The sequence below is a fragment of the Helianthus annuus genome, chromosome 17, assembly GCF_002127325.2.
Source record: "Helianthus annuus cultivar XRQ/B chromosome 17, HanXRQr2.0-SUNRISE, whole genome shotgun sequence".
In the NCBI taxonomy this organism is placed as follows: Eukaryota; Viridiplantae; Streptophyta; class Magnoliopsida; order Asterales; family Asteraceae; genus Helianthus; species Helianthus annuus.
In genome coordinates, this window is record NC_035449.2 from 47,794,305 (window position 1) to 47,819,578 (window position 25,274).

Consider the following 25,274-nt stretch of genomic DNA (forward strand, 5'->3'; position numbering starts at 1 on the left):
AAGGCACAAAATTTTCGATGAAGTTGTCGAACTGCCTATCATAAAGTATATAACATCTGGCATGATCGACGACATGGAAGAGTATTTATACAACGATGGGCCGCTGTCAGATGTTGAAGATTATGATGAAGTTGACAAAGACGAAGAAACGCATGGCAATCGCCAGGATCAACAACATGCGACTGCCTCGGACATCAATAACAATGATCATCAAAATGAACAGGCTCCGACAACGCCATTAGAAAACATAAATCAACAAACTTCGACGTTATTGACGGACCTGTTCACTGTAGGGCTGTTCATGAGCCGAGCCGAGCCGAGTCAGGCCAAGCTCAGGCTCGGCTCGATTATAAACCGAGCTAGCTCGGCTCGATTATAAACCGAGCTAGCTCGGCTCGGCTCGTTTTTGAAACCGAGCTGAAAATCTAAGCTCGGGCTCGGCTTGGTTTTAAACCAAGCTGGCTCGGCTCGGCTTGGTTTGGCTCGGTTTTATAAAGAAATATTAATATAAACATCTTAAAATTCAGTAGCCTAAAATATTATTCAATACTTTAAAAGAATATATTCAAAATAAGTTCAACCAAATACATTACAAACCAAACCAAAATCAAGTCCAACAGCGCACAATAAGTTTTAATTTCAATGAAATACAATATTAGTTCATTAGTATGGTAATCAACCTTCAAATATGCCATAGATATCAAATTACAAACCTATATACATGTAAATAGTAATCAGTTTTTTTGTAATATATTATAATGTATATAAAATTAAAATTTATTATAAGTAAAATAATCCGAGCTAAACCGAGCCGAGCTGCAAAGCGAGCCAAACCGAGCCAACTCGGCTCGTTACGAGCCGAGCCGAGCTAGGCTCAGTTTCTAACCGAGCCGAGCCGGCTCGGCTCACTTTTAAACCGAGCCATATTGAGCGAGCTTTCTCCGAGCTAAATCTGAGCGAGCTTCGAGCGAGCTCCGAGCCGCGAGCTTTTTGAACAGCCCTAGTTCACTGACAACATCCCATTACACGAGGCTGCTGCAGTACAAGAAAACCTCATCGCATTTGAAACGATAGATCAGCCTACAACAGATACAGATGATTTCACAATACCACCTGTGGATACCACAAAGGTCTACAAAAGAAGAAACCAGGCTGGTGAAGATTCAATCGACGAATGTTACGTACTATTAACTACCCATTGGTTTGAGGGCTGGAATCCTAGTGAACATATTTGAGAGTTGAACCTACTTATGGGCATCGGGTCACAAAAGCAAAAGGAGTTTGACTACTGCAGCACTCCGCTTCAACTAACCGGGGTGATCTATGATGATGCTGCACGGGAAGCCTCAAACAAAAATAAGAAGGGACACTCTTTTGACTTCAAAAAATAATAACGCATGTAATATAATAGTACAAGTATTTTAACATAATAAAAGGATGTCTAATGTATAATAACGCAATTTTAAAAACCTCATATTATAGTAGAATGCTTGTTTATGATATAGAAAAATAACGCATGTACAAGACTAAAAATCACGCTAGTTTTACAATTAATAACGCAAGTTAGAAATGCACTTTACTTGAGTATGAAAAATAACGCTAGTTAGATAGATAATAACGCATGAGTATCAGTTGTTATTTCTGGTGTTTAGGCTATAACTAAGCCCAATATAAATCACTGGTACAAAGAGGCATGTTAGTACAACTGGGCTTCGAATGATATAGACTACACAGGAGATTTTGATGTTGGGCCACATAAATATGAAAAGAAAGATAAGAGTAACATTGGGCTGTGGTCTTCTGAAAAGAAAAAAATGGCACTAAATTTGGTTTGAAATAAAGCCCAAGGTTAACTCAATGGACATAAATAAAAAATGAAAATGACGCTAGTTAGACACATAATAACGCATGATATTGATGAAACTCCAATTCTGCAGCTGTTGTTGAAAACAATGGACAAGAAGATAAACAAATACATTTCTCTGGTTACGGAAATGAACAATATCGTTACGGACGCAAAGGAAAAGTGTTTCTGGGATCCAGATATAATGAGAATGTGTAAAAGATGGGATGATGCAATTAAGAATACCGTGCCGACGACGAGTGATCAAGTAAGCTCTAGAGGTGATGAGGCGTTTCAAAACAAAGTTGGAGAGGGTGGCGATACTATTCAAGAGTTAGGAGGGGATGGAGATGCAACCGTAGAAGAAGAAAACACAGAAAAAACAAAAGGTAAAGAAGAATCTGTGTCTTATCTTAAGATTAACGGTAATTTAAGTTCAATAATGAGAAAGCGCTTGTGATTTTATAGGATGTGATGATGTTGATAATATGATATTTGACGATAGGGGTATTTCAGACTCATGTCTGGCTGCATTACAAACTTTGGAACCAGGTGTATACAAGCAGACGATAGAAGGTAACAAATACGATCATTGCTAAAAAAACATTAACCGTATTGTAACTTGTATATACAAAAAAATAACATACTCGAACATACAAACAATGACACAAGCAGATGTGGTAGACCAAATGGACCAAGATGTAAATTTAGAAGAGTCTAGTCAGCAAAAATCACAAAGTCAGAATACAGTAACCGAGTCGATGTTGAATGAGCTTGAAAAGATAAACCCTGACGTCTATGGTAAAGAAATGCCTCCCACCACATTCGCTGAAGAAACAGATGAAGTGACGGATGCAGAAATGCAGTCGGTGGAAACGCTTTTAAGATTGGCTCCCATCCTAAAAACATCAAATGAAAGTAAGCAAAAAACTCCCGTGTCTACTAACGAAAAGAAAATGGATGAAGAGAGACAGACAGAACTAGTGAGAACGCGTATCAAAATGTGGAGGGAAAAGAACGAAAAATGAATGGCAGAATTAAGTGACGCATATAGATCACCTTACTGCAACAGGATAACCAGCTTATATGAGCCACTCCTGGAACGTGACCAAACGATCATGTGTTACCTCTTAGCTCCGGTCGGAGATATTGGGTAAGATGTTTTGTCTCTTTTAAACCGCTTAAAATCTTGATCTCTTTTAAACTGTCCTTTTCGGTTTTAAACAACAGCTCATTGATATACAAGTCTGAAAGTGGAGTCGAAACACTAAAAATCATTTTTGAAAGCTTTCACCCATCACAATACATAGCTTCAAATGGAGTGGACGCGTTTGTAGATGTGTTAAACTTTGAAGAGAAAACAAGGGACAAAAATTCATCACCATACTGGCTGTTCTTGCCAAGTACAATGATTGTAAGTTTTTCCCTAATAATCATGCATGTATGTATTTTACTATGTTAATCACGCATGTATGTATTTTACTATGTTAAATCACACAACTTGAATTGTAATCACGCAAGTATGTATTTTACTATGTTAATCACGCATGTATGTATTTTACTATGTTAAATCACACAACTTGAATTGTAATCACGCAAGTAATATGATAATCACGCATGTTGAAAGTTAATGCACACTTGTTTAATGTTAACCAAGCATGTTATATGATATTCATGCCTGTTTAAGCTTAATGGACAAATAGAGTTTAATGAAAAAATGACCATAATTTTTGCAGCCTGACGTAATGTATGAGCCAAAATACAATGACAATGATCGATTGAAAGTATTTGCACCAAGCCTAGACGAAATACTGTGTAAGTATGAGGTCAAGAAAGTGGATCTTATCTTCATTCCAGTGCTACTATCTGATCATTTCTGGTGCCTATGCTTTCACTTGAAAAATGGCAAAATTGAGTTAATTGATAACTCTAGGTTTAAGGAATCGTTTAGCAAACGCTACCGTGGGCGCCCCGAAAAGCTGGTAATTCTTGAATACTTAGCTTTATATACAAAAACGACTATATATTATAATGAGTAGGTACTAATATGATTTTTATCGTGATTATAGCGAAGAGTTCTAGTTCTATACCTAAAAGACAAGATACGACGAAAAGAGTGGATAACAAACTTGGAAACAGCAAGCATAATACGAAAGGAAATGGATTGGAAAACTCTTCAAAACGGAGTTGACTATGGTGTCTTCACTATGAGACATATGGAGACGTACAAAGGCAGATCACCATGGAATCCGGGGTTTGAGAAAGAAGATAAAAAGACCATTCAAGATTCACAACTTCGATTCTTGCGGTACCAGTATCTTAGTAAGATTGTATTGTCCGACTACAATATTATAAGGAAAGAAGTGTATGACAAAGCTAAGGAATTTACGAAGAACGCAAGCACCGTAGATGTTTTGCACGATCTAGATAACAAAATTAGGGACCGATTGGATCAGTTCTTCAAACTTGACAAAGTGAAACAAAATGCTACGTCGTAGAACTACTTTGTTACAAACATATTTGACATGTTCCTTTTTTAATTTTATTTTTATTTTTTAATTTTGCTGATTACTCAAAAACTATGTTATCAGATAACATGAAAAATGTAAACACAATGGGAATATTTCCTTATTCAAATACAAATTCGATACAAGAAAAACACTTAGATAAACATAAAAGCCACATGGTTTCACTACCCAGATGAAAATGATACATAATACAAACACACATGCTTGCACCCATTAGAAAAAGGACTCCAAAAACTTGATCTTCGTGTCCATAGAGCATCTTAAGACGGTTATTGCATCCGCAAGCTCTTTTAACTGTTTCGCATCCCGCTCTCCTAGATCAACCATAAACATCATAGCAAATTAAATATCTCTTCTCGCCTCTTCATGTTCTCTCTGACCCTAGAAATGTTAGTTTCCAACAAGTCTTTACAAGACTTGTCTTCAGCAATTTGTTCCTCGATTTTCTTTTTGAGATAAACACTCATACCTGATGATGAAGAAGAACCACAAGATGAATTATAAGAATCTGCCATCTTTAAGGTAATATTTGAATGCTCTTTCAATGATATATAAAAGGAAATACCAAATAAGAGGATATCTAAAATTATTAAGCATGACAACTGTATGGTTCAGAAATCATTGTCGATGTTTTTTGGAGTTTTCTTGGTCCAGTACAGATATTTATAAAAAGTACTCAAGTTACAAAATTGGGGATGTTCAATAATAACGCACGTCCTATATGTGAATTTCTTTTACTTAATCACGCATGTACAACTAAATACGCATGACCTGTATGAGAATTTTTTTAACTTAATCACGCACGTCCTGTATGTGAATTATGTAAGATACTGAACTATGTTAAAAACTTTAAACAATATGCAAGTTGCAAGTTGATCTAAAATATAAATAATCCTAATAATAATGAAACCTACAAATAGCCTTCCAAATCGACATGACTGGTAATTATGTGAGATATTTAATTTTACTTACCAGATCTCCCACAACTACCATATTAAATCATAAACTTCATACATATTTGATTCCCCATATTAGATTTTTGCAAAAAGTTAAAAACTCTCATCAAGCAACAGAAATGTCTATTGATCCGGCAAGCAAAGCCATCAAGGAGCTCCTCTCCAGCCGCATGTTGACAGAGATTGCATCTGATGTAAACTCTACTAACAGTATTTTTGATGTGCAGAGGAAGGTCCTTGAACAGCAGAAGATGAACCAAGAAGTCTGGGGAAAACTACTTGAAGAACCAAAATCTTCGTTGAGGGACAACGGCATAAAGCTCATGAGGGATCAGGCATCTGCTGATCACTTGGTTTACTCATATCTCAAGGATGCAGTAGAGATGGTGCAAGAGAAGATGGAGACCAGTGACAAGGAGCTTGGGAAGATATTCACATCGAAGTAGGTGGTATGTCTGTTTAATCAACGTTTTTTGTTGATTTTTGGGGATGTTATAATGTTGGTATTTTGAAAACTTACAACTATGGTGGTTTTTGGCAATCGAAACTGATATGTGGATATATTTATAAAAATTATGTAGGCTTACTTTTAACATGTTTTGATACCTTTTCAGGCATCTGTGTATGGTGTTTTGGCGTTATTATATGAAAAAGGCATGTTAAATATTATCACGCATGTGAAATTTAAAGACGCTAGTTATGAAAAAAACAATCTGTGTTTGGTATGTTTTTGGTTTAAAACAGGTTATACAAATTGTTAGAGAGGGGTTAAATGGTCATTTGAGTTAGGCTTGTTATCACGGGGTAAAAAAGGGTCAGTTGAGATGGTATACTTAATCACGCATGGCAGGGCAAACATATTAAATGGTATTAAAATCACGCATGTTAAAATGTCAAGATCGCAGATCACATAAAGTTGTTTCTTAAAAAAGGCATGAAAAACACATGTTTAAATGTATGCAATTGTGGTTCAAAAATTACTCGTCATCGTCGTTTAGCTCTTCCCATTCAGAATCACTATCATCTGCTTCGTCAACCTCCTCATACTCTTCCTCTCCCTCACCAGTTTCTGCCTCCTCGTCCTCTTCGTCTACTAAACTAGGATCAGTCTCTAACTGAACTACTCTTCTTTTCTTTCCCTTCTTGTTCTTATCGGCAGCACTAGCTTGACCCTTTAAAACAGAACAAGTTCGGTTATCATGACCTTTGGTATTGCAAACATTGCATGTCCGACTTCCCTTGCCTTTTAGACTAATCATCTTTTCTTTTTTTTATTTGATCCGCTTGTGTGAACCGCGTCCTTTGTTCCTAATACCGGTTGGCACACGGACTGTAGGTGGATCATCAGTGTTCGGTTTCTCGTAACCGATTAACCTTGAATATCTATCAAACTTAGGGTCAACAGGCTTGGTTATGCGAAGTTCATCAACCATTTCTTTCATCTCCCTCATCTGATCCCTGACTATAACTAGATGATCAAAATCTCTCATCAAATTACCAATAAGATACTCACCGGTCTGCATTATCTCATACGCAACCTCCTTGGCCTTTTTATGCCGATCATTATCATCAACATTTAAATCAAATGTGTTATTTAGATCATTCGGTACCACGTCTTTGGTCCATCTTCTCATAACATACTTGTTGGGAATTTCTTTCACTTTAAACATCTTGAACACAAAGTATATATGTTTGCACCACATTCCATATTGTTCAAACCTGCGACAACTGCATGATGCAATTACATCCTCCCCCTTCTTGAAACAAACCTAAATAAAAAAAATGAAAGTTCAAAATCAATGAAAAAACGCAGGTTGTTATGTAATCACGCATGTTAACTGGTCTTAGTACTGTTACCTCTAATAAACCGTCACCGTGGGCTTTGAAATCTTTCATGCTTATCTTCAAGAATGGTTCCTCAATTTTAGTCTCCATAGGAAGGCACTCAGACAGTGTGCCATATAACTTTGCCTGTTGATCAGCAAAGATGGACTTGGTGTAAATTTTCATAGCATCTTCCTCTAAGGTAGTTTCAGACCAGTTATCTGGGGTTGTGTTTCTAGAAATATGGTCATTTTCCGATGGTTGAATCTTTGCACGTCCATTACACCATCAAAATGGTTAAAAAAACTCAACAAGGGTAAGTTAAGAATTTGCCACCTGGCAGAAAAATGGTTTTCGCTCTCTGATCTGGAGGTGGTCCGCATGAGCCCAGACATAGGCTCATGACGATAGAAAGCTGGAATCCACGAAGATCTCATGCCAAACGTATCGTCAACCTACGTATTCTCTCTCAAACGTTTCTGGCGCAATCGAATCAGTTGTCACACCCCTATTTTTCCACGTGTCACCGGTGGGCCCGGCGGGGAGTACCATGACGTAGTTGATATCATCATAGTCAAACAACACAAATTTAAATGCACAGCGGAAGCAAAAGATAAATATATTACAATCCGATATGAAGTAATATCCAAGTATTACAAACGGAAAATAAAAGATCCACAGGCGGATCGCAATAAAGTAAAACATTGTTCAACAGACTTCAGGCATCCTAAGCTTGCGAGACTTTTATTGATGCTAAGGAGTGACCAGCCTATTACGCGTAGTACCTGCACTTAGCCTTTTTGGAAAATACGTCAGTTTACACTGGTAAATACAATTTAACTGACTCATTTTGAAAATGTTTTAAAAATTGATTTGAATGCCCGCGGCACAAAACTTTTTATAACTTGGGATAATTATTTGCTTATAATCTTGTAAAAGAATTACATGTCTGCTATGCGTTCAGTTTCCCGGGTCGTACCGGGTTAAAGATTAATAGACACACCACTTAATATAATTCCGCCGCGAGACTTCTCTCGACCGACGATTATACTTTATTGAAATGCACTACGGGTGTACGCCTACACCCGTGTGCCAAGGTCGTGGCCATTCTTTGAATGATGCCAAGGATATCCGGGACATGGTCATTAAACCCCCAAAGGCGTTAAACAAACAAAACAGCATTTTTAAACGGGTTCTTTTGACAACACTTAACCACCGACCGGTTAAGGTCAATTACCCGACCAAGCGGTATTTTATATATCGTACCCCAAGCCCGTATAAGAGAAAATAAGTTAAACGTATTTACCTGAGCAAATTTATACAATTTATCCCAGCCGTATACCACCAAGCAAGTACGGATAGCTTTTACTGGGCTCCTAAATCTGGAACGAAGGTTTTTAATAACCCATTAGATTTCTAATGGGTCTTTAATTAAGCCTAAGCTCAGACCGGTTAGTTTTAACAGAAGAACACGGTTCAAACGCATGACAAAGTGAAGACCGATTTAGAATGTGGTTTTGACCCGAAAAGCTTGCATGCTTGTTTAATATGGGTAACTTAAACACATTCTGGAATTTGAGATAAAAACGATATGGTTTGACCCGTTTCGGCTAATATATGCAAACTAGTTACACACGCCGATCCGAACGCGAAAAGTGCGTAACGAGTAACCAAATGAACCATGAATAGGTTTCCTAAGTTAGTATGCCCTAAATATGTTGTGATATCAGCAGGATACCTTCCGTTATGCCCAAGACGAAATTAAACTCAAACTATGCCCTATAGGGGCATTTTGGTCATTTTAAAGTTTATAAAAGAGTTTAAATAATAACCTGAGGTACAGGTCTGATTAAATCAGTAATTATACTTAATTTCATAAGTTATAACAGTAGGGTATCCTATATATGTGAAATTTATTAATTATAACCATACCATGCACCGCAGGGGCATTTTGGTAATTTCACATAGGCTTAAAAGGTCAAAACTGAAAACCCGAGTTTAAAACTTTTCCTTACTGTTAAAATATAAGGATTTACTAAATATATCAATAGGCATCAGCCCTTATATGTTTATAATAGTTTTGATACATACTATGCGTTAAAAACGCTTAAAAAGGCGATTTGGGGCCATTTCCGGGTTTTGTATAAAAAGCTGATATTTTTAATATTCCAGAAGGCTCAAATTAATTTATTTAACATATTGGATCAGTAGAAAAAGGTTTGGGGTCAAAAGGATTTGTAAAACTCATTTTATAGCCCAAAAGGGCAAAACCGGCAATTACCGAATCAAGCCTTAACCCTATGTTATGCTCAGACTAAAAATAAATAAAAATCTTTAAAATCCCAAACTGATGTCAAATCTTTAGATAGGATATATGCTAATTACGCCGTTTAATTAATAAAAGGCTTTCTAATTACGCTATTGAGCATAACTTCTAATCTAGACCTCAAACTGATGTCAAATTTTAGGGACAAGTTTATAATTCAGTAGTGAAGGTTTCTATCCTTTCACATTTTCAAAAATGTCGTTTTAAGGTCAAAAGGGCATAACGGTCAACATTTAGGCTTTTTAACGGAAACAAGCATGAACTAGGATTTCTATGGAACCAAGTTGTATAACCTCGGAGGGTTATACTAACCTATAATATGGTCCTAATGGAATCCTAAGGCATATCTAAACTAAGCTAAATCGGGTCAGAACTGAAAGTCAAAGCAAAAGTTAGCTTTTGCGACTTTCGGTTCCGAACCGGGCCTATACTTAGAATTGTCGGGTTGAATCATGCTTAGGCATGTTCAACTAATATTTACCAAGTTATTAATGTGACCAAACTGATTTTATGACTTTAATTTAATAGTTATGCATTTTATTTAAAACTAACCCGTTTGACTTCCATTTGACCCGACAATTAACTAAGTAAACGTGGTAATTAGGAGGTGCCCTTTTTGAGGGTTTAACACCTACCTAATTACGGTCACGTAGCCACGTTTATTGCAAACAATGGCTTAGCCGTTTAAAAGTCAAAGCGTTTATCGAAAACGCTTGACTTTTCGGTTTAAAACGCTAAATAATTAAACTAGGCATGAAAGGGTACTTACAAGAGGTCCTATGAACTGAAGGAGGTTCTCAAAAAGAGTTCAAGACCCTCACAAATCAGAGATCATAGCAGATTTGAAGGAATGGTGTGAAAACAAAGGAAACCCATCTCCTATTTATACTTTTCGGGACCTCGTAGGATCGCGACAAGTGTTGGGGAGTTATATTCAGATTATTACAAGTGTAAAGTGGTTTTTATCATACAATGGGCAGCCCGTAGAGTCAAGTTTGTGAGTATGGCACCTTGTTTTAACAAAACCAGCAGCCAAAACATGTTTCTGCAGCTGTGTAGGTCACGCGGCCTGCGTAGGAGGCCCAAGAAGGCTTCGCGGCCCGCCTGGCAGCCCTGTTCAGCAATTAGGACTTTTAAAACATGCAGTTTCAGTCCCTGTGAGTACATAACTGCACATAACAGCCCTTTATAAACCCGTACATCTTATAAAAAGTCATATTCAGTCCCTCTGACATCTGAATCAGATGGTTACAGGTCTGAAACAACTTTTGAAGGCTGTTAAGATCAGAAACAGTTTGCTGAATTACAGTTTCAGTCCCCGCATATGTTAGAAAGGCTTTTCTGATGCGAATAAGGTCCGTTAATCTCATTTCAAGGCTCTACTAAGATGCCTACACATTGAGGATATAAAACATGCTCAAAAACATGTTGGATGTCGGTTCGTTTGGCCGTACGGTCACGTTGTTCGTCTAATTACGACGAAACACGAACGGACGCTAAAAATGGTCCAAATTACGCGACGAGTGGAATTTTATCATGCCACACACTAAAATAAAATATTTTAGTGCTTACATAAATTTTTGGGTGTCCGGGGATATTCAGAACGCGAGATATGCGCAAGAGTGCAAACTTGTGCACTTTTTGACACTTTTAGTCCCTGCATGACATAAAAGTTTATTTTTGCGCACCAAACACCTCTAAGCCTATATCTAAGCTATATAAAGGATAAATAGGGTATGTTTAACTCATGGACATATTCCGGAAGGTCCGTTATCAAACGATCCGACCTACATTTGCAGTTTGACGCAATTAGTCCCTTAATTGCGCAATGTAGCGCGAAATGCCGTTTAATGATATCTAAGCCTTCCATGGCCCATAATAATCATTCCCAAGCATATATTTAAATATTACTACACTCCCATTTTCTTAAATAGTCACCGAAGGGCGTATATTCAAAAGTTGACGCTTTAGGCCCCTCTATTGCGCAAACTTGCGCATTTCATCATTTATTAGCATTGAAGCTTCATCTAATCCATATTAGGCACCCTTGAAAGTATTATTAAACATCACGATGCTTTGGGTTCGCTAAAAGGTCATTCAGAGGTATAATTAAACATATTGACACTTTTAGCCCCTCTAACTTGCAAAGTTGCGCGTAACTTTACTTATAGGCATAAAAACCTTAGATGGCCAATAATTGGCATTCCTGAGAGTATAATAAAATACCATGAAGCTCCCGGTTGGTTAAAAGGTCACTCAGAGGTAAGAATTAACATATTGACGCTTTTAACCCTTTATTGCGCAAACTTTCAATTAATTACGCAAACGGCTATACTTAATCATCAAGTGGCACATTTGTGAATATAAACATCCTAAGAGGTTATTTAAAAACTTATTTTAGGTATGCTAACACGTTCAGTCCTTTTATAATCAAAGTTTTCGATTTTTCGAAAAATTAGTCCCTAAATTTCACTGTTTGACTTCGTTAGGGTTTATTACACGTGTCAATACATCATTGGACGTGATTTTACGAGGTGTTACATCCTCACCCCCTTAAAAGAAATCTCGACCTCAAGATTTGCTAAAATGCTGGAAGTACTTTCTGTCGGACAGTGGATTTAACTTCCACGGCCTATTTGGGCCTCTAGAGGCATCCTAAATGACCTTTATAATAGGTTCATGTTTTCTTCCGTAGATCCTAATTCTGACGATCCTTAATCGATACGGGCTTCCTATCATATCACAGATATGCATATCTTTATGTGATAATGCTTCTTGACTTATTGGTGAAATACATCCTTAAATCATTAGTGTGGGTCTCATAGCAAGTGCCATCACATCCATAAATAGGTTTTAGTTTAAAAACTATTGACCTTTGATGTATTCGATTTCCTCGAATGATCCCATATATAGTCAGAGATTAACTAGCCTGTTGTACAAAAATTTTAGTACTCCCTTCATAGAGCGATACTTTCAATTGAACCCTATTCCTTATCAAGGACTTAAGAGGGTTGCGACTTTTATCAATTCTCAATTTTCCGCTGACTACTGGAAACTTTCAGATGATTATGGATTTGTATGATCTAATTCGTTGTTTCCAAAGCAACTTTCAGATCCTGATAATTGGACTTTCCAATCTATTGTTCTAACAATAGATGTTTAACATACCATCTACACAAGGTCCCCAAAGGAGCAGCCTTGATACTTACATCATAATTGTTATGGAAAAACTTATTTTATGGTGAGATGGTTATTCCAATCATTGCTTAAAACTAGTCTTAAGGAATAGCTAATCCTTACAGCTAGTCGAAACAAGTCGACGATCCTGGGCAGTTAATGGCGATTCTTAATTGTTGCCTAGATAGGGTTGCGGTAATCATTGCATAAGCAAAATGAGCCGTCTTTCTTAATATATAAAATTGAAATTCTTAGAATCACGAATTAGGCTTTAAGAACCTTTATCTTGAAATTCATCTTAATTAGGGTTTCTATTCTCCAGTGATGGTACTAGTTATCATGGAGATTTCACAATAATGCAGCCCTAAACGGGATGTTATTCTTAACTCTACTTGCCTCTAAGGAGGTAAACAGGGTAATCTTTGGAGAAGATAATCGAAACATACGGAGATTACAGAGATTTTCCAAATCTCATGCTCCACTTCATTCATCATTGCTTGTGTCAGATAAGGGACACATTCACATTACGAATCTATGGATTCCCTTAATCAGCGACATTTACTTGGACAGTCCTATTGTGGATATCTTTTTGAATACCATTAGTTGACTTTTACTACCATATGACTATCGGGATATCTTTGTGGTTCCATGCATTAAACCTCCATACTGATCAGGCATGGAAGCAATCTATGGAACTTATTAAGATACATCAATCCTCATATGGCAATTTTTTCATACCATCTGGTATTCTTAATCGATAGAGATTAAAGAGATATCAACTATATCAGCTGACGCACTTCCTCTAGAGAGGGGATACTTCTAAAATTCTACGATTGGAAGTTCTTGACAGGAATAGCAGGAATGGTTCTTATGATTTCGCTTGTAAGTTTTACCTTACACTTAATAAATGGGGTTCTTACGGCAAAAATTTCTAAAAGTTTGCTAAGCTTATGGTTTTAAGAGAGACTTAGCAGCAACTGAAGCTAAACGAACTCCTAGCAATAAAATTACAATAAGGGATTTATCTGGTGTCATTAATGTGAACTGCTTCAAATCATTCATCAGGATGGTTAAACGCCTCCATTCTTAATCCCTTTTAACTTTGCTGCGGAATCTTTAACAGTCTCATGGCAGTCTCAGCTTTGACTGGTTATTTCTTAATCTATATAACCTGAGTAGCTGAGGTAGATCCTTAATGGATTTATGATGAGCAGGTTTTGAAAACTTTTCATGACTTTTCTTATATCCTTTCTAGCAGTTGTGTTAATTACAGTTTTGGAGACTAACTTCATTAACATTGAGGCTCACATCTGTTGCACCATTAATATTTGTCGCATTTCTAGCATCGTGACTGTTGTTTGTCCTTTCCGGGTTTTCCATACCCGAAGCTTTGGTATTAAATACCAAATTCAACAAGTGCTTAGGCAATCCATACCTAGTGTCTTCCTTGAATTGCCAAAGGCTTAACATAAGAGATCTTGATAACTACTTGCTTCTTATTACCCATAATATGGTCTTGGTTACAGGACGACCAATTCATTCCTATTATTATATCGAGTCCCTTTCGTTTAACGGAAACAAGGACAGTGGAAAAGAATGGTCCCTAATGGATATATAACATCCATCTAATTGCTGAAGGAGTCTCTGGGGTACCATTGGCCAATCCTACTTTATACTTAACGCTTAGAGTTTTTAACAGGCAGATTTAAAGATTTAAAAAATCCATTGTCTACGAAAGACTTATCTGAACCTGAATTAAGTAATACTCTAGCATGAGCGTTATTGATAAAGAAAGTACCCGTTGTAACATTGTCATCCTGAATAGCTTCTTGAGCATCCATTTGAGAGTTTCCAACGTTGGTCTTCTTAGTCTCTCCAGGCTTCTTGGTTTTATTTGGGCAGTTTGTTTTAATGTGCCCTATTTCATTGCAACCATAGCAGGTCGCATCTCCCAACTTCTTGCAATCCAAGGTCTTATGCCCCTTGGACTTGCAGATTCCACAATGTAAAGGCTGGGATTCAAATCTTCATTTCCCGAGGTGGTATTTCTTACAGGTTTTGCATTTGGTCTTTTTACCTAACTGCTGGTTGTCTTTCGAGTCCTTGCATTCGTGGGTCTCGTGATCCACCTCTTTACAGATGACACATCCCCTGGTCTGCTCATAGAAACATTTTCCAAAGTGCTTCTTCCCGCATGTATTACATTCGGGTTTTGCCTCCTTTGGCTTGAACTGGCTATAGTTTGAACCAGTCTTACCCTTTTTATAATCCTTATTTGGGGTATCATCACACTTTCGCTTATGATCCTTCAACGCACGGTCCACGGCGTTGTTTACGGTTGTATCTATCATAGCCTGTAACTCGGTGCTTGTTAAATTCAGTCTTGCATCATCATTCTGATCAACTGGATGATTGCGAGCTTCAGAGGGGTCAGCCATGATGATGCTTTGAAGGCTACAAACCAAGTAGTAGTAATTTGATCATACAGTGAATCGTCGAACTTGATAATTGAATAGCCAAGGTGCGAATAAACCATATAGGCCAATAGATAGTATTTAGTTTATTTGATTATGTTTTTGCCTAAGTTTTTAAATAAACCATCTTTGGCGTTTTAAACGGAATATAATCCTTCATATTTATTAGACAGGGGACATAAATCACGACTGCCAATGTCGTACCGACATTTTATAGCACAAAGGCTTGTTCCAAAGGACTTTTGATGGCACAGAGGCCTTGTCACTAGGGAAAAATTTAAAACATAATCAATGATTCCTTTGGATCGGAAAATTTCATAGTTCATGGCCTTGACAAGAAGTTACTAAATAAAACTATCTTTTTCATGTATACATCCTTACCCGTAGGTATACATCCCAGATGGATGATTAGATGTGTACATCATATTCGACATTTATTAGTCATGATTCCTACTGATCATTTAGGCTAAATGAGGGGTTTGGAAGATTTCTAATATAAGGATGACAAGTGTGATTTTATCGCATCACCCATTGTCAGGAGTGTTAACACGTTTTCAGGTGTTTAACAAGGATCTGAATCTCTTTAAACAGGTCTTACCATCGTAGCCAGGTCTTTAATGACATTCAAGCTAGGTTATACCCTTCGAGACTCTTTTTAATATAAATACTGGCAGGAAAGGAATGATATTTATTTTATTCAGGATTTTTATTACAATTATCCTGGATTTAATTAAAATATAACAATGGCACAAAAGGCCAAGTCACAAAGGCAATTATAAACCATGATTCTGTAATCAAAGTATTTAGGCTTGAACGTTGCTTAGTGCCTTTTCTTGACAGGAAGTTGTAGACTACGACTGTCTTTTGTCTTTTATGACAATGAATATGGCCTGTAAGCGTTATATCCCTAATGGATGCTTAAATCATAAAATAAGGAAGGATTTCGGGAGAATCCAGTATAAGCATGATTTATGCGATTTTATCGAACCACGTCTGCCAGGAATGTTATCATGTTTACAGGTGTAATCAAGGATTTCGAACCTTTAGAATAGGCTCATATGAATTCACTAAAATTTATAACCTATGGTTTTTAATAACCATTTTAGTTAATTTGATAAATATATAACTGTTCAGGATCCTTATTGTGACAACCCGAACATTCAGGTTAGTATTATGTAAATCTCACAACTCTTCAGCGCATACCTACACGATAGACTCCTTAAATGTTCTCGTGTATTTAATCACTCGCGAAACCGTTTATGCCGTTTATGCATTTCTTGGCCGTTTGGGCCTCTCCTCCCCTTGGCCCGCATTGTATATCCGACCCATTCGAATTAATATTGGAATCCTTGTGGCCCACTCCTAATATGGGGCTCAAACCCATTCGAAGTAATATTGATTAATAATTGTTTATAATATTGATTAATAATTGTTTAACCGGCCCAATACCCCTATTGTATTGTTTAGTTAATAAAGTCCAACAACCCATATGTGTTGTAATCTAAATCAAATACGATGAGTTTAAAAACCTAACAACCTAACCTATTATATGGTTACGCACGGCATAGAAGCAACCTTACCTCTCCCCTTCCTTGATTAGCATCCGGCGTAGAAGCAATCGGTTCCTGGTTAGTGTTATTGCTCGATCAATCCTTGTTTATGTGTGTCTAACTATTGTTGATTATTACGTGCAATCTGATGTGATGATTTAAGTAATTAAAGTCAAAGGTAGCGATTCTTGTTGAATTGATGATCATAAACTCTATATATAATAATAAACACATGATATGATGGAATTTAGTCAAAGGAATAGTGTTAAGTCATTGGACTTTCAAGGTGACTATGGGCGGTTGGTATGTATGCATATGTTAAAGTGATATATCATATGTTTTGATAACATCAGCATGTGACATTATCATATTAAAGACATTTAAAATTCATATAGGTAAGTGGATTATTCGGCCCAATAGGAGTGAAGTGATTATATTCTTGACGGCCCATGTGTTCTGATTCATCCAATAATGAAATTCATGCTCTTTTAAGCTGCCGCCCATGTTAGATGATGAGTGAGAATTGCAAACGTAATTCATTAATCATGTGAGAAAACAATCATGTCGGCTAGAGGGCGGCCATGTTAGTCAAACACACAACAAAGTCGGTCCAATAGAATTAGGTGATTATAATATATGTTTGTAATATTTTGATGAAGTGGGTATGTGTGTCACACAAGTGTTGGGCCGATCAAGGGCCCAATGGGGCGGCTCATGTGCACCAAATCTTAACCATGTGGTCATTTAATGAAGTTGCCAGTGAAAATATTATAAGTGTGAATGACAAATTGCATGACTTGTTACTGGAATATATATAACATGATTTAATATTAAACCGAACAAGCTGATTGGACCTCACAAACCCAACATGTACAAACATGATTGGACCAATGAATATGATGGATCCTTGGGATAGGGCCTTTAGAATAATCATATTTTCGTTTAATTATAGGTGATCGGATCCTGTTAATGTTGAATGAATAAAAGATGCTTTTGATTGTCATGAATTGGGCCGAGTACTAGGAACAGGGTATCACTTGGGTCAAATGGGTATGAGCCGAGAGGTCCCTTATGTTGTGATAATTTCATATGTATACGGTAGTATAGTTAAGTGGCAGCATTAAACTTTACAAAACAAAATAGGTGGATTATATGAACATAAGTGTTTGAATGTATGTGTAGTTGTTGGGCCGTACACGGCATGCTTGATTCAAATAGACTGGCGGGTCAGGCCATGTTGCGTACTCTCAATAGGGCCTAATAATAACGGAGTCGCACTTTTATGTGAATAACAAAATAACTGTTAAGCGTATTGTGAAACATGAACGTGTAATATGAATGTCACAGGAGACCCGGATACTTGTTATATGTTGTTATGGATTATTGTGTTGCATGATCTCTTACTACGACTGCATAATGATTGTGATTTATGTGAACTCTACTTGTGCAATGTGAATGTTGAATGCGGGATATACGCGCATGAAAACTGACTGTCTCTATTAAACACGATAGGATTTGATTGATCAATTGGTTAACGAACGTTTAATCTAACCGAGCAAACCAAGGTGAGTTCACTGCACTTTTCTCAAGCATGCGTCCCGGTGGTTTGGGACAACTGGTAAACATCTGGAAGGGAAACATTGGGTAAATAACTTAATCGGTTTTGGTTATTGCCTGGAGGGCAATGGGGGTGATTAGTTGATAGCGCTATTGGGTACTAATTATCTGGGTTTCACTATGGTTGTTTAGAGGCACACTCCTCGGTTACGTAAGGGCGGTTTCCCTAGGGTAACTAACTGGACAACATAGTGGGTTGCTAAGAGGCACACTCCTCGGTTACGTAAGGGCATGGTCCCTAGGGTAACTAACTTGAGCAACATCGTAACGCATCATTGAATCGTATTAACATATAACTGGTAACACAACACGTAAGCAACACCTTGAACTCACCAGCGTAGTCTGACACACTTGTTGCATGCTTGTAGGTAATTATTGAAGGAAACTTGGGAGCTTGCTGTCTGATGCTGCTGGAGTGGTTGTGGTCATAATAAACAGTTATTTGATTTGCTTTTGATACATATACGCACTTATACATTTATGCTTCCGCTCAATACTTTGGTTTTGGTTTAACTTTTCAAATGATACATTTCTTTCAATTGGGTATTTCAATACATTATAACTTGTGTTTGATATGGTTGGTGGCTCTTTGTTGGATCGTTGCACCTCCAATAGGGATATGCCCTAGGTGGTTATTTGGGGGTGTGACAGTTTGGTATCAGAGCCACTGGTTATAGAGAACTCGGTTTTAAAAATGTTTTCATAAAACCAGACTATAACCGAATTGATCCAAACGATGACCATGACACTCAGCTCCAGACTGCAAGGTTCGTTTCTCATCTACTAATGCATAGTATATCTAGTGTACACATATGTATAACATTACACGTGAATTCACACTTGGCACAGCAGCATGAGCCCTTATATTACCAACCCTTGTTATGTGATCTGTTAGTGTGACACTATCCATTGATTATTGTAATTCTTAACCCTGTGATACCTTACGTTTGCTGTTTGGATGAGGGGAACCTTTTAGCGCGAGTTAAAAGGCACTGAGATAAGCATGCAAATTGCCTTATTATTATGGGTGCACACATAATAATAATGTGGGGTGCATGTGAGTCCCAGTGAGGTTTAACGAGTGTGAGAGGGGTTCCGCTCTGTTAATTGACGTTATGTTAGAACACAACAGTCCATGGGAGTCATAGCAGTGATTGTCTCCTACTCGAACATGATCTTTTCACTCCTTTCTGAATCCTTACAAATCTCGATGCTATCAAGTATTATCTGAACACACATCTGAACGCCTAGCGAAACGTGTAGAATGTTAGGTGCTTGAACGAACGTCCTTGAGCTGGTCTATACCTTTCTCGCTTCTCTTCGTTTGCTGGGACTCTATGTATTGACGTCTTAGACTCCGAAGTGTGATCATTTCGGCAACACTCTCGCAGCATACCGTGTATTACTCAATCGACTTACTAGATCGATAGACAAAAGGGTGAGCGTAGTATTTTACCGACCTCAGTATTTGGACAACCCTGATTACCGGCAACGAACACCAGCGAATTGGCTTCAAACGGATCATTCACCCTAGTTAGCGACTTATGGGAGTCAACTCTTACAAACCAAACGGGACATACACGATGACAATGGACTGTAGAAAGGAATGGATAACTGCCAGTGCAACGAGCGGCGCCTTAGGACGCGACACGGAATGTGTTATGATGGACCATGTTGGTGAAAGATCGTAGGGCTCTGTTTCGAGCAACAATAGTAGAGGCAACAGTCACGGCAACATCAAGGCACTCGTAATCGTAGTCTATAGTAGGGAAATGAAGGTGCCTACGGCATGGATCGCCCATTGTTAAATCAAGAAGACAACAACCAAGGGAACGACAGAAGTACTAGAAATCCTCGTAACAATAGCAACAACATTGGAAATGATGCTCGTGGAGGGGCATTTAGGATTGGCGTGAGCGACGCCAGGAATACAACAGCATGGTGGCCTGCACGTTCTTGATAACGAATCGACTGACGGCAAGTCAATTGAAACCTTATATGTTCGTTGGGATGCAAACTTGATCTCGTGGGTCAACTGTTCGACATTGACCTACTTCCCAATACTCTTGTAAGTTTTGACATGGTCGTTGACATGGACTTGGTTATCTATGTATCAAGCAGCAAATTCTCTGCAAAAAGAAAATCGTGCGTTCCCTCTCCCCAGTGGGGAATCCTTATCAGTTTAAGATCATCATGGTGGTGCCATTGTTGGCATTGTCATCGTCCTTGCAGCTTTTGAAACCCAACCCTACAACACGCGGAGCATCGCTTCTATCCGAGGGTACCAATGATCGCTAGATGGAACCTCCGAACGAACACGGAATTAGGAGAACTATACCCACGCATCCCTGTAGACGAACCTTATCACTTTCACTTGTCATCGCCGCCAGAAGTAAAGCAGTCACAGTTACACGCGTTTGTCGTGTTGTAACACTAACCTTTACCCACCAAACTCTGTTTTGGACAAATGATACACTCGCGCGACCGCAATGTGACGAACCTCCCTGTTGTGCCATGCCGCCATGCACCACTACTGGAAATTACTTCTAGACAACAAATTTGCTGGCCAAATCCTTCGGATGTTTAATGGACCCCTGTTTCGCTCGATTCTTTGTACGAACCTCATTAATTCCCTGTTTCTTTGATGGGCAACTAATATAACAAAACGCTAACCATCATACCATTATTTCCACCGATCACAAGATTAGCCCCCCCCCCCCCCAGGCGTTGTAAAGTATCTATAGATCGAGTTCGTCGGAACTCACTTCAAGCCATTGTTTTAGATCAATTTTCGGGACGAAAATTCCTTCAAGTTGGGGATGATGTCACAACTGAGCAACAATCCTGATTTCTCACTTCGTTTCTCTCACACTTGGCGCTTGCCAAATTTCGGGACGAAATTTCTTTCAAGTTGGGGATGATGTGACAACCCGAACATTCAGGTTAGTATTATGTAAATCTCACAACTCTTCAGCGCATACCTACACGATAGACTCCTTAAATGTTCTCGTGTATTTAATCACTCGCGAAACCGTTTATGCCGTTTATGCATTTCTTGGCCGTTTGGGCCTCTCCTCCCCTTGGCCCGCATTGTATATCCGACCCATTCGAATTAATATTGGAATCCTTGTGGCCCACTCCTAATATGGGGCTCAAACCCATTCGAAGTAATATTGATTAATAATTGTTTATAATATTGATTAATAATTGTTTAACCGGCCCAATACCCCTATTGTATTGTTTAGTTAATAAAGTCCAACAACCCATATGTGTTGTAATCTAAATCAAATACGATGAGTTTAAAAACCTAACAACCTAACCTATTATATGGTTACGCACGGCATAGAAGCAACCTTACCTCTCCCCTTCCTTGATTAGCATCCGGCGTAGAAGCAATCGGTTCCTGGTTAGTGTTATTGCTCGATCAATCCTTGTTTATGTGTGTCTAACTATTGTTGATTATTACGTGCAATCTGATGTGATGATTTAAGTAATTAAAGTCAAAGGTAGCGATTCTTGTTGAATTGATGATCATAAACTCTATATATAATAATAAACACATGATATGATGGAATTTAGTCAAAGGAATAGTGTTAAGTCATTGGACTTTCAAGGTGACTATGGGCGGTTGGTATGTATGCATATGTTAAAGTGATATATCATATGTTTTGATAACATCAGCATGTGACATTATCATATTAAAGACATTTAAAATTCATATAGGTAAGTGGATTATTCGGCCCAATAGGAGTGAAGTGATTATATTCTTGTCGGCCCATGTGTTCTGATTCATCCAATAATGAAATTCATGCTCTTTTAAGCTGCCGCCCATGTTAGATGATGAGTGAGAATTGCAAACGTAATTCATTAATCATGTGAGAAAACAATCATGTCGGCTAGAGGGCGGCCATGTTAGTCAAACACACAACAAAGTCGGTCCAATAGAATTAGGTGATTATAATATATGTTTGTAATATTTTGATGAAGTGGGTATGTGTGTCACACAAGTGTTGGGCCGATCAAGGGCCCAATGGGGCGGCTCATGTGCACCAAATCTTAACCATGTGGTCATTTAATGAAGTTGCCAGTGAAAATATTATAAGTGTGAATGACAAATTGCATGACTTGTTACTGGAATATATATAACATGATTTAATATTAAACCGAACAAGCTGATTGGACCTCACAAACCCAACATGTACAAACATGATTGGACCAATGAATATGATGGATCCTTGGGATAGGGCCTTTAGAATAATCATATTTTCGTTTAATTATAGGTGATCGGATCCTGTTAATGTTGAATGAATAAAAGATGCTTTTGATTGTCATGAATTGGGCCGAGTACTAGGAACAGGGTATCACTTGGGTCAAATGGGTATGAGCCGAGAGGTCCCTTATGTTGTGATAATTTCATATGTATACGGTAGTATAGTTAAGTGGCAGCATTAAACTTTACAAAACAAAATAGGTGGATTATATGAACATAAGTGTTTGAATGTATGTGTAGTTGTTGGGCCGTACACGGCATGCTTGATTCAAATAGACTGGCGGGTCAGGCCATGTTGCGTACTCTCAATAGGGCCTAATAATAACGGAGTCGCACTTTTATGTGAATAACAAAATAACTGTTAAGCGTATTGTGAAACATGAACGTGTAATATGAATGTCACAGGAGACCCGGATACTTGTTATATGTTGTTATGGATTATTGTGTTGCATGATCTCTTACTACGACTGCATAATGATTGTGATTTATGTGAACTCTACTTGTGCAATGTGAATGTTGAATGCGGGATATACGCGCATGAAAACTGACTGTCTCTATTAAACACGATAGGATTTGATTGATCAATTGGTTAACGAACGTTTAATCTAACCGAGCAAACCAAGGTGAGTTCACTGCACTTTTCTCAAGCATGCGTCCCGGTGGTTTGGGACAACTGGTAAACATCTGGAAGGGAAACATTGGGTAAATAACTTAATCGGTTTTGGTTATTGCCTGGAGGGCAATGGGGGTGATTAGTTGATAGCGCTATTGGGTACTAATTATCTGGGTTTCACTATGGTTGTTTAGAGGCACACTCCTCGGTTACGTAAGGGCGGTTTCCCTAGGGTAACTAACTGGACAACATAGTGGGTTGCTAAGAGGCACACTCCTCGGTTACGTAAGGGCATGGTCCCTAGGGTAACTAACTTGAGCAACATCGTAACGCATCATTGAATCGTATTAACATATAACTGGTAACACAACACGTAAGCAACACCTTGAACTCACCAGCGTAGTCTGACACACTTGTTGCATGCTTGTAGGTAATTATTGAAGGAAACTTGGGAGCTTGCTGTCTGATGCTGCTGGAGTGGTTGTGGTCATAATAAACAGTTATTTGATTTGCTTTTGATACATATACGCACTTATACATTTATGCTTCCGCTCAATACTTTGGTTTTGGTTTAACTTTTCAAATGATACATTTCTTTCAATTAGGTATTTCAATACATTATAACTTGTGTTTGATATGGTTGGTGGCTCTTTGTTGGATCGTTGCACCTCCAATAGGGATATGCCCTAGGTGGTTATTTGGGGGTGTGACACTTATCATGAATCCTATATTATAAGTTAATAATGGCACACAAGGCCTAGTCACGTGGACAAGTTTAATTTATAAGCCCAGATTTCATGGAATCGAGGCATTAAGGTTTGAATCAAAATCCATTACCTCTTGACAGTGAGTTGCAAGCTACCACTGTCTTTAGTCCCAGAGGACGTTAATTATTACCCTTAGGCACTTCATCCTCAAAGGATGGTTATATAAATACAGGGAATTTTAAATTAACCCAATTTTAAAGATGGCCTGTGTGATTTGTACTGCATCACAGTTTACCCAGCATGCTAACATACTTACAGATGTTAACAAAGTTTTGGAATCTTTTGGACAGATTCTACCATCTTGGCCATGTCTATAATGACTCGTGGCTAGGTTTTACCCCTAAGATTCTCTTTTAATATTAAACGCTGAACAATCCTAAGTTGAGATGTTAATTATGGATCTGAATCTAATTATGGAGATACCATCTTGGCCTTGTCTTCAAATGACTCATGGCTAGGTCTTGTCCCTTTTTAGATTTTGCCATTTTATAATAATGGTAGATCTTATAATAGGAACGTTATTTTAAATCTAACTGTTCCATTAAAATTAAACAAGTACATGGTTGCCCAAACGGGACTTCTAAGGAATAATGTTGTCCTTAAAGGGACTGAAAGATAAATATGTCCTTGTAAGGACTACTATAGAAACGATCAACAGCAAAAGGAGTTTCTTCTTTATTTTGTTTCTGAATGCCTCCTCCTTGGTTGCACGTTAATCCTAGTCGCAGTACGAAGCTCGGCCTTCCCTAGGCTTCTAATGGGGAGAATTTCCATTACGGCTTCTTTGCTTGGCGACATATCAAAATATAGAATTGAAAGCAAAAATTCTCCGAATAGAGATGAGGATATTCCTATGTTAAGTCTAGACTCAGAAGGTCAAGGAATGTGCTATTGTGTCATTGAGATTAAACACAAAAGGCTAGTGTTTAATTCACTCAACGTTGGCTCTGATACCAACCTGTCACACACCTATTTTTCCACGTGTCACCGGTGGGCCCGGTGGGGAGTACCGTGACGTAGTTGATATCATCATAGTCAAACAACACAAATTTAAATGCACAGCGGAAGCAAAAGATAAATATATTACAATCCGATATGAAGTAATATCCAAGTATTACAAACGGAAAGTAAAAGATCCACAGGCGGATCGCAATAAAGTAAAACATTGTTCAACAGACTTCAGGCATCCTAAGTTTGCGAGACTTTTATTGATGCTAAGGAGTGACCAGCCTATTACGCGTAGTACCTGCACTTAGCCTTTTTGGAAAATACGTCAGTTTACACTGGTAAATACAATTTAACTGACTCATTTTGAAAATGTTTTAAAAA